This window comes from Ambystoma mexicanum, chromosome 1q (genome assembly GCF_040938575.1).
Source record: "Ambystoma mexicanum isolate Mex_15411 chromosome 1q, UKY_AmexF1_1, whole genome shotgun sequence".
Taxonomy (NCBI): Eukaryota; Metazoa; Chordata; class Amphibia; order Caudata; family Ambystomatidae; genus Ambystoma; species Ambystoma mexicanum.
The window spans coordinates 1,171,502,291-1,171,518,565 of NC_090922.1; positions in this window are offsets into that span (position 1 = coordinate 1,171,502,291).

The window sequence follows — 16,275 nt, forward strand, 5'->3', positions numbered from 1 at the left end:
TTCCCCTAAATCATCAGCTTTCAGGATGGACAATGGCCCTTTATACATTTCCAAGTCATCAACAACCATGTTCAGCTGCTGTTCAATTATTGCTAAAAGTTGAGTCAGGGGAAATAACAGTTTTCGATCCGTGCCGTTAAACATGTGATCCCACCATTCTTCTGCACACAACGATGGGTGGATGGCACCCCAAGGTCCCAAAAGTACTGTTCTGTTGTCCCGAAAGCTATTACAAAACAACACTAGATGTTTCAGCGTCTCCGGTGCTTTGGTACAAAATCTACATCTAAGGTCTATGTTTTTGTTACATTTCCATTTTTGTAGCCGCTCTTTCGTTTTAAACAAATTTAATCGAAATAACATAAAGCGTCTTCGTGCCATTGGTTCCGCAAACAAATTGATGTACCCTTGAGGCGTAGTAAAGGGGCGGACTTCCATCGGCGCATTTGACATCAGCTTTGCCGTCGCTCTTTCAGTACACGTTTTCTCCCAGTCCAAGCGCCAGATTTTCATTTTAGCGGCAACTGAATTTTTGTGAAGTAAGCTGGGCTTGATGTCGTATTCTAATAATAAGCTTTCACATCTCTGCATCCATGAAGCCACCATATTCTGACCATTCGACGTTGCGCTATGGAAAAGTTCAAATTGCAAGATATTTTCTTGCACTCGAGTTTTTCGATATAAGGCTAGTAAACTCCACACGATCCTTGCATGCAATGAAATCAGGGATAACTCGTATCTGATACACGAGGTCGAGTTCCCTCTGGGGAGACCCAACACCTTTGACCAAAATTGGTTCTCCAGGGAGGGCCACAATTCATGAGAGCATCCCAGACAATTTTCCGCTCCATAGATCAGGACCGGCACGACTTTTTGCTGATAGAACATCCGCACCGGTTCCAGGGAGAATTTCCCATATTTCTTTTTCATTAGCAGTGTCTGCTACCCACGGGGCATCATTGATGCATGAACTTAGCACCATTCCCAAATATTTGACTTTGTTTGATGTCGTCATCGGGGACCCACTCATGTACCATTTTAGATTTTTTGCTTTCCTTGAAGTAGCCCCTTTTAGATTTTTGAATATTAATACTTCACATTTCTTTGCGTTAATCAGCAGGCGATGTTCGCCAACATAGGCTTGTATTGCGTCTAGTTTGCGTTGCAAGCCGACGGGTGTCAGGTCCATAATCACCAGATCGTCGGCATATAAAAGCCAGCTTACGTGCACATTATTTACTTTAGGTGGATTAGAGGACACTGTATCTAATGAGTATCCCAAGTCTGATATATACAGACTAAATATTGCAGCAGCAAGCGGGCACCCTTGCTTGACTCCCCTGTACGTCTTAATTGTGGTTGACAAGGACCCTCTTTGATCAAGTCGAATTTTAATCGAGGTGTCCGTGTGGAGCTCTTTTATTGCCGCTACTAGATCTTCTGGACAGCCCCACCTGCGCAATTTTAACCATAGTAAGTCACGGTTAACAGTGTCAAATGTGCTAGAAAAGTCGATAAAGGCCAAGTAGATGTTAGTGTTTGATCTCAAGGCCTCCATTTTTAACAGGTTAAGCAACAGTAAGTTTAAAGAACAGCCCACTTGTTTTACGAATCCCGCCTGGCGGGCATCAACGTGACCTGTTTCAACCGCCCATGCTACCAATTTTTGTTGTAAAACAGTGGTATAGATCTTGCCCAAGACATCCAAAAGAGCCACTGGTCGATAGTTATCTGGATTCGACCGGTCTCCTTTTTTAAATATAGGTACTATGACCGCTGATTTCCATGATTCAGGGGATAATCCCGTGTTGTTTATTCTTTTGAATAAGGTTACGCATAGCTCTGCCCAAATCTCAGGATGTTGTTTGATAGTATAATTGGTTAACCCATCCGGGCCAGGTGCTCTCGAGCTATTTGCTTTTGCAATTATCGATATGATGTCCTCCTTACAATAATCGATTGAACGAGGTGGAAAATTAGGCGCACCACTATCCTGCCCCTTATATAGCTCTTCAAAGTGGGCGATCCAGTCCTTCTCCGACACTGAACACGTTTGCAAGGCCTGTTGAGGTGCTTGCATGGTGTTAATAATCCTCCAAAACTCTCCTGAATTTTTGTTCTTTAATGCCATCAGCATTGATTCTGCATCATTTTGGACTGTCATATGTTTATGGGCCTTTAGCCAGTTTTTATACTTCTGTTTTGCCATTCTAATGTTCTCTTTTCGAACACCCTGGTCTCCCAATCTGGCGTGACGGATCACTTGTCTCAACTGCCTTTTATGGACCTGTATCTCCTGGTCAAACCAGTGCTTGCGCGCCATATTTGAGTGTTTAAGCCCAACATGTTTGTTTTTGAAGTTGAGCAATAGGTGTGCATAGTCGGTTTTGGTACTGTTCTGACAATAAGCTGTTGCCAACTTCGCCACCTCATGCGACTCCAGCCGTAGTCTAACCCTATTAGATGAGACTCGTATGTTGTGATTCCACCGCTCAAAGTCCTCCTTTGATTTCATACTGAGACTAGTTAGTAGCATGTTATGATCGCTATTCATTTGGCTTCTAACTTTGAAGAACTTTATACGAGCATGTAGATTTCTGGAGACAAATATATAATCAATTATTGATTTAGCCTCAGCTCGATGCCAAGTTGCGGTTGGTTTCAAGTCTCCGATCGTGTTTCCATTTAGCATTTGCATTTCTCGGATGTTCATTTCCTCCAACCAGCTATTACTCAACACCTTTGTGTTTTTAGTGGTAGCGTTAAAGAGATCGATGTTCAGGTCCCCGCAAATCAAAATATTTGCGTGCTCCTTACGCACAAACAGGGTATCAAGAATCTCAATGATTTGATCTACAAATTCTTGTGTCCCTGCCCTCGAATGGTTCCAATACACATTTAGAAGAGACATCTCATCTGGTTCTTCGGCGCTACCCCTGTCGTTTATGATCGTAATTTCCTGTATGAAGGGGGATTGGTTAATCGACTCGCTAATCCTGTAGCCCGAAGTTTTCTTCACTAGAGTTAATAACCCTGCCGTCGGGCGTCCTTTTTCTAACTTCATAGCAGGATTAAGTGCCACTTCATATTCACTTGCAAGCGGGCTCTCTCTTAACCAAGTCTCTTGCAAGCACACAATCGATAATCCTTCCAGCCAATTCGTGTTGAAAAGGTGCATAAAGCCTCTGGTGTTCCACGAGGCCATTAAGCACTCGCCAGAACCGGGAAATACTTGTTGATTTTTTGTGTTAATCGTTGTTGCTACCCAACCCCACTCACAGTTGGTAATCTTGGAACTCATGCCCATGGTGTCCGTGGCTGATATTAGTGTGCAATTTTGACCTCCGTTAATCATGATTCTTATGCTTTATTTAGGTGCATCTTGAGAGCTCACATTTCTGAAGATGACTGCTTCTTTTTCAACTTGTTTTGACTCAGGGCCCTTTGTTCTATTGTCGAGATTATAGACTTTCCTTCCAACAATGTTGCTCACTGAGCAAATCTCTGGAGCGTTGTTGTGTCGTCGTAAAATACTTGTTTGTTGCAAGCATTTTGAAGTATCACCAATACTTCTGTCTAGACATTCAGGCTGATTCGTCCTCTGTACTGTCAACTCGTACACTTCAAACCCCAGTGAAAATAATGCAGCGTTCGCTTCCATGATAGATTTAACTATTAACAACGAGGTCACGTGTAAAATTACCTTGTCGTTCCGATTTTCATTAGGAAATTCAACGACCCTAACATCACTAGACTTAATAGCACGTAGACAAGGGATCAAGTCGAATAGATGAATGATGTTAGCACGATTTAAGATCAGATTGTCCACTGAGTCCAGCCTTTCAATCATTAATTTAAAGACCGGCGTTGCTCCTTTAGTTTTTGTCATTTGCTCTTTGTTCCTTTCTCGAGCAATTTCACGGGAGTAGGCTTTTGTATGGTCTAATTTGTTGCTGTCGTCGAATTTTATAGTCTCCGCAGCACGCTCTTTGGATCCAAGAGCATAGCCTACTTTCAAATCGACTTTTCTCAGTATATCTGGGCAGGTTTCATTCGAAATTATAGGATTTGTGCCTTCCTGTTTGGCGCACAATTGCAATCTTTTTTCGTGCATCGTCACAAAGGGTGGACTTGGCGGGACAGTTTGGTCCATTTTCAATTTTTCTGGTTCGTCGACAATCTGACAGGTTCTAACAATCTTCTCTCGAGCAATTAATGAAGATGTTTGTCGATCATCCTTTCTAGGACTCATATTCGGCCGTGATGAAGTCTCTGTCGCTTTAAGCTCCTGAGCTGCTGTTAGCTGGTTCGGTTGCGCAGCTCCCAAAGGATCTTTAGGTCCCATTTTGATACTTTGCTGTCTTTGCGAGCTTACGATGGGAGGGGTCACGGGAACAGAGCATTGAAGATCTAAAATATTTGCTCCTTCATTTAACCGTCTCTCTGTGTCAACAGGATCCACCTCCAGTATATCCGTATCATTGTAAGTTGACATGTTTAAAAGCTCTTCAGTAATGCTCTTTAACACCTCGTCTTTCTCATCCTGTGAATGATGATTTGAGGCTTTTATAGGTAAGGCCACTTTGGACGTCTTTACCTCTGTTTTCTTACAATTTTCCGTCATGATTTGAACGATTTTAATGTTCCTTAAAAATGTTCTTGCTCCTGTATTTGTGCGACCTCTCTTTGCTGGCATGTTTTTTGATTTTTTTGTGTGATTTGCCGCTTTGAGCTTTTGTTCCGCCAGTTTTGCGCTGTTAGGCGTTCCACCAAAGATGGAAAATATCTGACGTTTATCTTCTTCATGCACGCTCCTTTGCCCCTTATCCTCCTTATATACGAGAGTTTCCAGCGTTGAAATAGTAGGAGTTTGATCCTCGATCGCTAGTCGTTGTTTGCAAACTCTTGCTTGTTCAAAGGCTGTATTGAAGGGGATCTTGGGTAATTTATCACACTCCTTATCAGAGCTGTCAATTTCTATTATTGAGTTGTCTGTTGTTCCCAATCTGACTGGCTCAGTCGGGGTCACTGTGTCTGTGCTTTTGGCGCTTGAAAGATCAATAATAATATCCTGTGAAGACTGTTGCGCCTCTTCAGGGATATCAGCCGCTTTTACTGTACCACCAGGATCACCGCCTAGTGGACCTTTCGCCTTTTTTGGTTGTTTTGTAGGACGACCTAATATGGTAGTGTTTTGAAATATGGCCAGCGCTTCGTGCGCAACATCAGCAAGCAATTTTTTATCGATTGCATCATTTCTCTTTTGCTCGCGTGTTGATTGCATTGAAATGTCCAGAGATTTCAATATCTCGAGCACCTTTCCTAAGGACTGGCCACTTATTTGTTCCACATGAGTCACTTTTGAATTCAGTAAAGCGGTCAATGTTGTTAGATCCTTTAAAGAGTCATTTAGATTTTTGTAGAGTTTCATGTAGGGGGCCAGAGAAATTGCTACTGATGAGATTAAGACAGAGTGCAACTCAGCGGATAGACCCATATTCTTGGATTCCAGCAAATTAGCATCGGAGGCACGCTTCGATGGAATAGCCAATCTACGGATTCTTCGTCTCCTTATTTTAGGAAAGGGACGCTCCATAAGTGAGGAGTCAGACAGATCACATGACCCTGAGATAGTGGAATTGGAGTGCAGTATAGATCGAGTGCTCAAATGTGTTGAGTCCAACTGCACCTGTTTTGGGTTGGTTGCTCTTTTTTGAGAGTGTATGTGGTTGAACGACATGTCATTCAAAGAAGATGAGTTTCTGCTCTCCAATGGGGCACTTACAGGTGACTTCCTCCGTTTATATGATACATTAGACCATATGTCTTTATTTGAGTCAATAAGTTGTTCATTATGCCATTTAAGAGTAGAATTTTGCAAGTGGCCATCCTGGACAAACGCTCCTTTCCCCAGGGTACTATGGGCTTTATTCATCACAATGAGATTAGCTAGAATGTTATTTGCTATGTCCATAGAGTCACGACGTCTCTCATGTTCGTGTGGGGCTTGGCCACTCACTGGGCCTCCACCCACCTCCAAGGTTGAAGTGGTCATAACTTTTAATTTCACTTGCTTTACCGCCACGGTTTCACCATCGTGACCCGTGCGTATATTGCTCATCCCCTCATCCGCTACGGGCATACTCTCACCTGTCTCCAGGGAGTTCCCTAGCCTTACCACAGCGGCAGGGCCCCGACCCGCAGTCCCTACCCCTACCCTAAATGCCATGACCAGAGTGGCCGGGGGGGGCACAGAACTCAGCGCCACCGCATGAGCCCCATCGCAGGCCTCGGCTCCCGCCCGCTGCACAGCTCCGCCCCCACACCCAGCACCGTCACCAGTCCGCGACGGCGACCCGGCCTCTCCTCCGCCGCCGACGCTGCCGCGCTGGTCGGCACCAAAGCCATGCATCACCTCCTCCACGCAACCGGCGAGACCAGCAGGGACAGACCCGCTCGCCGTGCATGGAGCTCCCTCCACGGCACCCCCGGGAACGACGCAGAACGAAGACTGCTCGCCCACCACGGGTGAGTGAAGGCTGAGAGGTTCATCTTTTGTAAGGCTCACACCAGAGCCCTCTTTGCGTTTTTGTGATGAGCATGTAAAATCACATGTAGGCCGTGTAGAACTATTGAATTTGGGGTTTTCGGGGTGACTACAGCTGTCAGACCCCACACATTGATGTACATTTTGTAGATCACCCTCACTCTCGAACACGTGATCATCATCCGAAATGTTTGAGTACGTGATGTTTTCCTCACTGGTGGCAATGTTGACATCGTCGCAGGTAGAAACACATGTAAAGAAGCGACTGTTTTTTTTTTTGTAGCAGTGGAAGTTTTGTTTGAGGTTACATCACACCCACCTGGTCTCACGCGTCTTCTTTGGGCACGCGTTCTAAGTGCTTTCGTGCAGTTATCCGCCATCCCTGCCAATACTCGCCAAACAGCCTAACAGCCAAAAAGGTCCTCAGCCCTTCACTCCACAGGGCTTAACGCCGCAAGGGCGCTGGAGGCGGCCTTAAGTAGTCAGCTGACTCTCAGCTGTTAAAGGCACACGCACCTCGGGTGGAGAAGATGGAAGTCTCCAACAGTAAGCAGTAGTCTTCTCCAGCTCGCCACAGCCTAACAGCCAAAAAGGTCCTCAGCCCTTCACTCCACAGGGCTTAACGCCGCAAGGGCGCTGGAGGCGGCCTTAAGTAGTCAGCTGACTCTCAGCTGTTAAAGGCACACGCACCTCGGGTGGAGAAGATGGAAGTCTCCAACAGTAAGCAGTAGTCTTCTCCAGCTCGCCACAGCCTAACAGCCAAAAAGGTCCTCAGCCCTTCACTCCACAGGGCTTAACCTGATACTTGGTTCCTGTGTTAGAGTTTTCCAATGATCATACCACTTACATTTCCTCATATAAGTTACCTTTAATGAAAAAAACATGCAGGGGTGGGTGGAGGGGTGTCTGATGCAAATGTCAACAAACCAGCCTCCTACAAATGTATAACATATGTATACATATTTGGAGATCAGGAGACCCCTGCACACTCCTATGCAACTGGTTCCAAAATATACCACAGTCTCCAAATATGTTGATTGATGTGCACTTTATTATAAGCCTATTAGGAGCTGCTTGTTGATGGATGATATTTCATATGCGTTTAGGTCCCAGGCAGATCTCTTTAAGGCCTAGGCTGCTAGAAATGTTTACATTTTATAGTTGTATTTGAGCAGTTAGCGGAACAGTTCCAACCAGTTTCTTACTGTTTAATAAACAAGAGAAATAGCAAAGGTATACAATGTTTAGGAGATTGCAATTTTCCAATAAAGAAGCTTCGTGGGCACAGGTTCCCAATCTTAGTCCTTGTTCGTGTGACGCCTGGAATTATCCTCGAAAGTTGGAGCATATGCCTTGTGGATGGGAACTCCCTGGCAGGAGCGTTATTTATCATTTCTCTGTGTCACTTGCCCTCAAGAAGTCCAAGAACCACATGTAAAAAGTGGGAGGGCATTTGTGTTTTCATCTCAACAATATGCATCGTTTAGCTAAAAGTAGACAGTGGACTTTTTACCTACAACTCCAAATATGCATGTTCAAGGCGATATCTCTACCTGGAGCCCAGTACATTTCGATAAAGTCTCGCTGACATCCCCTCAATATGTAGTAAGTGTGCATCAAGTGAGCCGCACCTAGAGCATTCGTCAGCACAATCTGAGTTGAACTGCTTGTTCTAGCCAGTGTATAACGTTTTCTGTTAAGGATTTTAAAATATATGATACAGAATTTGGAACTGAAGGAAATCTCTATGGTCAACTTGCATTCGACTCCCCATTGGGCATCCGTGAAGTGCACGTCTTGATCCCATTTGATTCTGGCCTTTGATAACACAGGTAGAATTGAGCACTCTTCCAGGGCTAAAAGAGTAGAAACAACCTTTCTACTCCACAAGGCCTTCATGATATATGACAGGAATACCTGAGTGGGGGTTCAGCAGGGAAAAATGGCCAGTGTGTTCTAAATCCAGCGCACATACATTGATAATACAACGCCTGTAGTCCATGGTCCACCAGTCTAATTTTGACTCTGTCCCAGTCAATACATTGCCCTTTGATGAATATTTCCCCTGTATTTTAAATTAAGCAGACTGCCAGGTCTACCTGATTTCACAGTCCATGCAGATTATACAAACTCCACAAGGGGCAGTGGGCTGTCAGACCTATACTGGTCCCCAGCACCATTGATCTCTGCGTAGATTTACCCACCACTTTCTACTCCAGCTGAACATGAGGCAATGACACTCAGATATATGCTAGTATGCCCCAACTAGACCTTAGTGACTAAATAGTATAGCTTGAAGTTGGGTGCTGTGATTTTCCCAGGCTCATATGGAAGCCCCAACTCTGCCCTTTCATTCTAGCCTGGCCGCCCCTCTAAGTAAAATCAGCACACAAACCTATGATTCTTTGAAGAAGGTACGACCAGGCCACATCGGGATATTTTGAAACATATATACGATCTTCGGGAGACTGACATCTTTAGGAGTGAGACGCTACCCAGCAATGATACCAGCTCGATAGTGTAGTTTTTGCATGCACTATGTATGCTCCATAGGTCTGCACCCGAGCATGTGTTGACAGTTTAAGTGATGCACAGGTATTTCATCAAGTCTCTAGCCCAGCTAAGGTTGACATTGTTTGCTGGCTCCACTGTCCTGTCGGTCAGCGTCTATAACTCAGATTTGGAACAGTTTAGATGAAGACCCTATTATGCGTCGAATCATTCACCTTCCGTATAATTGCCTCCACATTCTCCCCTGGGTGACAAACAAATGAGAGTATGTCATCGGCACAGAGGGATATTATTTCTAGATAACCCCCCAGTTGAATGCCTGAGCTCCGGAACTTATCCCTGATGACATCGCGCAGTGGCTCAATCACCAGTGCAAAGAGCAACAGGGAAAAAGGGCAACCCTGCCGAGTTCCCTCCTCCGTTTAGAATATTGGAGATAGCACGTCATTCGTCTGCACTCTTGCAAACGGCTGCATATACAGGAGCATAATCCATGCTTTGAAATTGGTGCTAAACCCGTAATTCATCAGCACTTTAAAAAGAGAATCCCATGACACTGAGGCAAATGTCTTGTGCATATCTAGGGATGCTGTGACAACCTATGCATCTGGACCAATTCCAGATAGTATATTAAACATTCTGTGCAGGTTTAACACGGTAGAGTGACCCGTAATAAACCTGGGCTAGTCAGGGTGCATCAACTGGGGCATATGGGGCAATCGTCGGGATGCTGTCACCTTAGCAAAGGTTTTTTCATCAACATTTATAAATGGTGTGTGCAATAAGAGCCACACTCCTCTGCCACTTTATCAGGCTTTCAAACAAGGATTATTATGGCCTCTCTCACTGAGTCCAGCAGTCTTCCCTTTACCAGGGATTACCCCCACAGTTGTAGAAGGTATGAGAATTATATTGCTTAGGATTCTATATAGAACTCAGCTACTGAGCTGTCTGACCCCAGTGCCATATAACTGGATAAGTTCTGAAAGGCTGCCTTTATTTCTTCTAATGTCAATGGTATTTCCAACATTATGCTAGCTTCCCAGGAGAGTAGTGAGGTTGGGATTGAGTTTAAACATTTATAAATCTCTTCTTGAGAGTGGCATTACCAGATTGCCGATATAAATCAGACTAGAAAGAACAGAAAACCTCTTGATGTGTGAATGTTATGTGTGAAATATTGTCACTGCCCTGATTGGTCCAGCCAGTAGGCAGCCTGGCTTATCCATCTCCCCATAGCGCCTACCCGCTGCCGATTTGTCATAGAAATTGAATTCCCTCTGGGCTGTCTTTCGGAAGTTATTCAGCTCAGTTTTTATATGTACTGCCGGCAATGGCGTTGATGCATATTTGAGCTGGAGCTCTTTTAACTCACACTTTGACTGACAAATATCTCTCCTGATTGCCTTTAGGATGCCAAATTCTGTAGGCATATCAATCTCCCTTGCATATACCTTAAATTTCTGTCAGAAGGAGGCCACTGTTGACACAGACCTCATATTGGTCTCAAAAGACAATGGGCCTCATTACAAGCATGGCGGTCCGGGAACTACAGTACCTGTAAGCATGCCGGTACCGTAGTTTCCCGGACCGCCACACTACGAGCTGTGCTGTGGGTGCCTGTCAGTCCCGCAGATCTGACCTGGTGGGCAGAGCGGCACCCGTGAGTACAGCCCGTCGGATGCACTGGCACCACACCGGCACGGTGCATTTGATGTCCATTTTCATTCAGCCCTATGGGGCCGAATGGGGATGAGGATGGGGAGTCCCTCATTTCCGGCACACGCAAATGGGCAATTACCAGTCCGGCAAACTCGGCATGACTCAGTAATTGCCCATTCGCGGTTGCTGGCTAAAAATGGATACCGGCAGCAGCCGTGCCTGCACTACAGGCACGGCTACCGCCAACCTCGTAATGAGGCCCTATGTAATGTGATCATGCACATTAACTGTGAATGCTGTGTTGAGCAGCTTTGCGGGCTGCCATGATGGTCTATGACCCTCCGGGGAAAGGTCCAAGACCAGCTTCAGGAGAGATTGGTCTGAGAGAGGTCTGGGGAGTATACTACATCTGGAAACTTTGTTAAGCAAACAGGTGGACACCAGCCAAACATCAATCCTCCAGTGCATGTCGTGAACAGACAAATACAATGTATATTTCCTACCCTCCAGATATCCAGCAGGCCACTCTATTCATGTTGCTAATAATAGTGTGGGCCGAATCAGACAAAACCTAAGCACTTTCCCTATGCTGTCTTTAGTCGTGCCCAATTTCGTATTGATTTGCCCACTCCATATTACAGCACCAGTGCGATAAGACAGGCAAAAGTGGAATATCCCATCAAAAATGCAGGGTCATCTATGCCTGGCCCATGCACATTGACCAACAAGACCTCCTTCCTATAGTTTACCATGTAGTACAACATAGCGGCCTAGTGGGCCAGCACTGTAAACGGAAGTGAACAATGGATTAAGGTCATCATGCCCCTAACGCATGTTGAAATGGACATATAATGATGAAGTCTACCTCAGTTCCTACCACAAAATAGGGGCAGGCCTCTCTATTAAAACCATGTCAAATTAGGGAAACACATACACAGACACTACCAATGGACAGGGTCATCCTCTGGTGATGGGGACCATGTGGGGGGCCCCTGGGCTGCAACACCTGCCGGCCTGCCCATCTGCCCATTAATACAGCAGCCTTGATGATGATCCGAGGGAAAATGAGAGTCCATAGCAGCACAGGAGGACTAAAATCACTGCAGCGCATTAGAGACAGCCCCCCCCCCGCCAACCACGCCAGTGTCCATAATGCACAATGGCCTAATAAGGTACATGCGGAGTAGGTGTGACCCACCCGCCAGGGTGTGCAATGTGGGAGGAGGTGCAGTTAGCTCCGGCCACCAAGAGCTGATGCGACACCACCATCCGGGCCATTCCCCTGGACAGTCTCTGGGGTCCCTGGGCACCAGGCAAGGAGTCAGGTACATACCCAACTGCACTCTGCTCGCTGCCGCAAACAGCTCCCTGGATAAAGCACTGCTGTCCCCAGCCAAGTTGGCGCTTCTGAAGCCTCTGCGCGGGCCCAGCACCCCTCGTAGGTGCACTGCTGCTTCGTCGCCAGTCAGAACATATCCTTTGGGCATACCAGCTAGGATGGCTCTCCCACATCCAGCTGTGTAGGTTCAGAGGTGTATCGTGGCTTGACACTCAGGGACTCGCACCGCCACCACTACACGGAGCTCAGGTGAAAACCGATAACTTGCGTGGCAGCTCCACAGGGCCCTTACTAGAAATGTATTTGAGATATGCATAAGTTGATAGGCCAGATTCAGTGTTACTGTTGTTAATTTTCTTGTTTGCATGACTATATATTTTAGCATTCATTTGCTTGGAGGAAGTCACACACATGGGGCTTACTTGCACAAAATTCCAGGTTAATGGGCTCAAAAAAAGCAAGGCCATTAACAATTCTTTATATATTATATAGACTGATAATACCCACCCGCTGTTATTAATACTATGTGCACCATGAAACGGGCCATTATGACAGGATTTCATACTGGTTCCGCTGTTTGCACTTAGTAATGACTTTTGAATGAAGATCTGTGGATGAGTTGTGAAAAATGTGACAGTCCTCAACGGCATTAGTGCGCAGACAAACATTTTAATTAATATAGTTTTCAGTATGTATGATTTATAGTACAATTATGTATAATCTGTGTTTCCGTATTGTTAGTAAAACCATTTGACATATTAATGAAACAATTTGAGCCTGCACTTGTGCATGTGCCTGTGTTTCACCTGTACTTTCTCAAGCCTAGTGCACCGTATATGGATAGCTTTCTAGGCATCATAGTTATCTACAAGTTTTTTTTAAATTGCGATTTGGTTTGCAAAAAGTACAGAAAGAATTCATCATCAAAAACATACAACAAAATGACATATACAATCAATCCAAACAGCTTAAAACATGACTTAGAAAGTGACCTAACACAATAGTTAAAGAGACCATTTCCCCCCACATAAATCTAGCCCACAACAATTCTCTGGAAAAATGTGCATTAAAACATTTGGGACACATAAAGACTTTGACATTCCAAAACCCAGTTATGCATAGTCAGTCTCTAGCGAGCCAGGCAGATTACATAAACGGCAATTCAAATCGGAGTCTAACATGATCTGGGACCGCCAATAATATTTCTACTGGACAGCTGATTTTTGTCTAAAACGCATATAGATTGATAAGTATTTGCTACAAGCAAAACAGATCAAATACAGAGAAAGGTGGCCCCTTTTCCTCATCATTTTTTGCATACTCAATTTTGTAGGACTATGCTTTGCTGACGTCCATTGTCTGCAACTAGTCATGCCTAAAACGTTTCAGTTGTGCCCCTCCAGCATGATTGAAAAGTTCCTTATCTTAGGAGGAAATGGATAGAATTCCATCCTGCATCCTTAGAACATATGTATTTATTGACTGAGAGGATTTGTCCCTAGCCACCTAGCCTAGATCACAGTAGAGCAAATGTTCCTCTGGCCTAAGAAATTTGGAGTAATTTAACAATTGTCTCCACCAGTAACAAGCCTGTGAAGACATAAGGGCCAGCTCATGACAAATTACTGCATTAGGAATAGACGAGGCAACACTAAAAACCTTTTTCCACAGAAGCACCTGCAGGACATTCAGATAATTACCTAGATCCAGGAGGGATAGATCAAGCTCATAAAGTAGAACTGGCTCAATCTTCATATGATAATAATATACGACTGGAATAATGAAGAATCTGCACTCTCGGGACAATAGTCATTACATGTGAGTCATGAGAGGACAGAGTTTAACCTTCAGGGAATCCATCCACATAACTGTTAAGGGACTTCAATTCAGCACTCCAACTAAGACGATGCCTGGTCTGGGATGCGCAAGGGAAGCCCTTATTTATATATTTTTATGACAAGTTATAATCTGGATGATAAACCCTTATGTAACGCCCCTCTCTTTGAATCCCCCTGACCTCACTGAGCCAAGAAGTAGGTTTGTTTTGCAAATTAACAGATTTATTGAAAAATTCAACAAGATATCTATATGACACTTTTATAATAAATTAATATTTGATATCACACTGAAGAATATGACAGTGATCAACAATGGATAATGTTACAATTGCACACTCTTTTCAATTACTTAGGAATGAGTATAGAAAGGATAAGGTAGCAGAGAATACTTTTATGGTTTCAAGGAAATGCAATGATGGAAAAGAATGCAGTACAGAAATAAACTGATATGGTTTCAACCAGAGATAGTATAATCACTTTTCCCCTTCTGGCAAATCACTCCCCCCCTATGCAATATAAAGAGAGGGAAGAAGAGCACACAGTTTTCAGGAATACAATCCACATGCAATTCAAATTTCAGTTCTCTCCTAGCAAGCCTAGAGCAACAGGGATGATTTCAAAACACAGGCAAAAGTACTTTAAATGTGATTTGCCAAGAAGTGAAAATAAGCTAAAAATTATTTTAATTCCCTATAGGAGATACAGGGTAGGTGATAGCTACTTAAGATTGGTTCAGGTCAACCCTATCAGTGATTCATGAGGAATTATAAGTTTGAAAACGGATTTCAGCAATGCAAGCACAAGACAGCTATTTTTGACAGGTGAAGAAGTTTGAGCTAGTTTTCAATTCGCGGCACTTTTTCCGAATGCGTTGAGCGAGATTACAGAAGAACTATAAGGTTTAGGGCTTGATGGAAAGCTTAGATTCCTAGCTTTAAAATGAAAGTTAAATCTCTTTCCTAGCACACGCGGTTCGAAAGATACAGACGATTTTGTGGAGATAGATTTTCAGAAGTAAAATTAAAGTTTCAGAATGACAGATGCGCTGTGGAAGGTTTTGGATCAACAGGATGGACACACAATTCTATGATGCAGTTCTAGATAGGTGGAAATGGTTTGAATTAGATTATTTTAAACGAAGAGATTGGTTTGCACAGTTCTGGCTGAGTACTCACACTATAAATTTGAAATAGGGTGTCAAGGTCTGATCAGGTTTGGACTGGACTCCGGGTGGTTCTGAAGTCACAGCTCTCTGGGTCAGCTCTGCTCTGCTGGTCTGGTCTGGCACTCGGCACTGCACGGCGGTCTGGATCTCTGGTTCTGCTGGTCTGGATCAAGTGGATTCTGGATACAGCACTGCTTTCTGGGTACTGGCACAGGGTTCTAGCCAGAATCAAACAGCTCAGCCCGGCTGTTTGAATAATTTGCAAAAGATTTTGATGCCTGCTGAAAAAGGATTCAGCTGGTGGTTCAGGCCTCTCTGCTACAAGTTCTGAAGTCTGGATTCTAAGTTCTGGAGATGGTCCTTCTGGATATTGTCTGGTCCGGCAAAGCGCTTCGCAAGAAAGGGGAAAGTGAAGTCTCTACCTGGGCTTCAGTGTTCCTTTTATGTCTTTTGAAAATGGGTGTGTGCTTGGGCATAACTAAGCCTGCCCCTCACAACTTATCATTGGCCAAGCTCTCCTCTCTCCCTTGATTGGGGGAAGGAATGGAGTGTCATCAGGCATCAATTTTATGGCATACAGAAAGAACACTCCCCTTGTCAATTTGCACACAAATCTGTTTTTGATCCAAATACATATTTATCTATGTACCATTTTTCTAATATTATATGTCCAGTTAACATATTTTCTGTAGCACCAAACCATCCAATGTAAGATGTTGTGTCTACTTATGACAGAATTCTGCCCTTTTCATCAAGAACACAACCTCTAAACTTTTCCAGAATTTACACAAACATGCACAAGGAATATGGGCATCAGATGATAAAGTGTCAGATTTTTAACATACAGATATTCAGAGTAATACCTTATTTTCCACTACTATCCCCCAGAACATACCACAGAGCCCTAACACCTCTTAAAAAGTGCACAGAAAAATCACAAGAATAATGATATTAATTATATAATTTTGACAAGTCCGTACTATGAATTATCCATCTTTTTAAAATTATGCTCTGGCCCAGAGGGGTGTGGTTTCCCAAAGCACATGGTGGAATTTCTGGTTTGTCCACTTCCTCCAACTCAGGTTGCTCACAGATGCACTGCTCCACCCAGTTTCTTCCAAGAGGAAGCCATATACGACCCCGCCTAATATAACATTTGCCTGAGCCAAGGAAAGCTCATTGTTCTGTTTCCTGCAGCCCCAGGTACCCCACC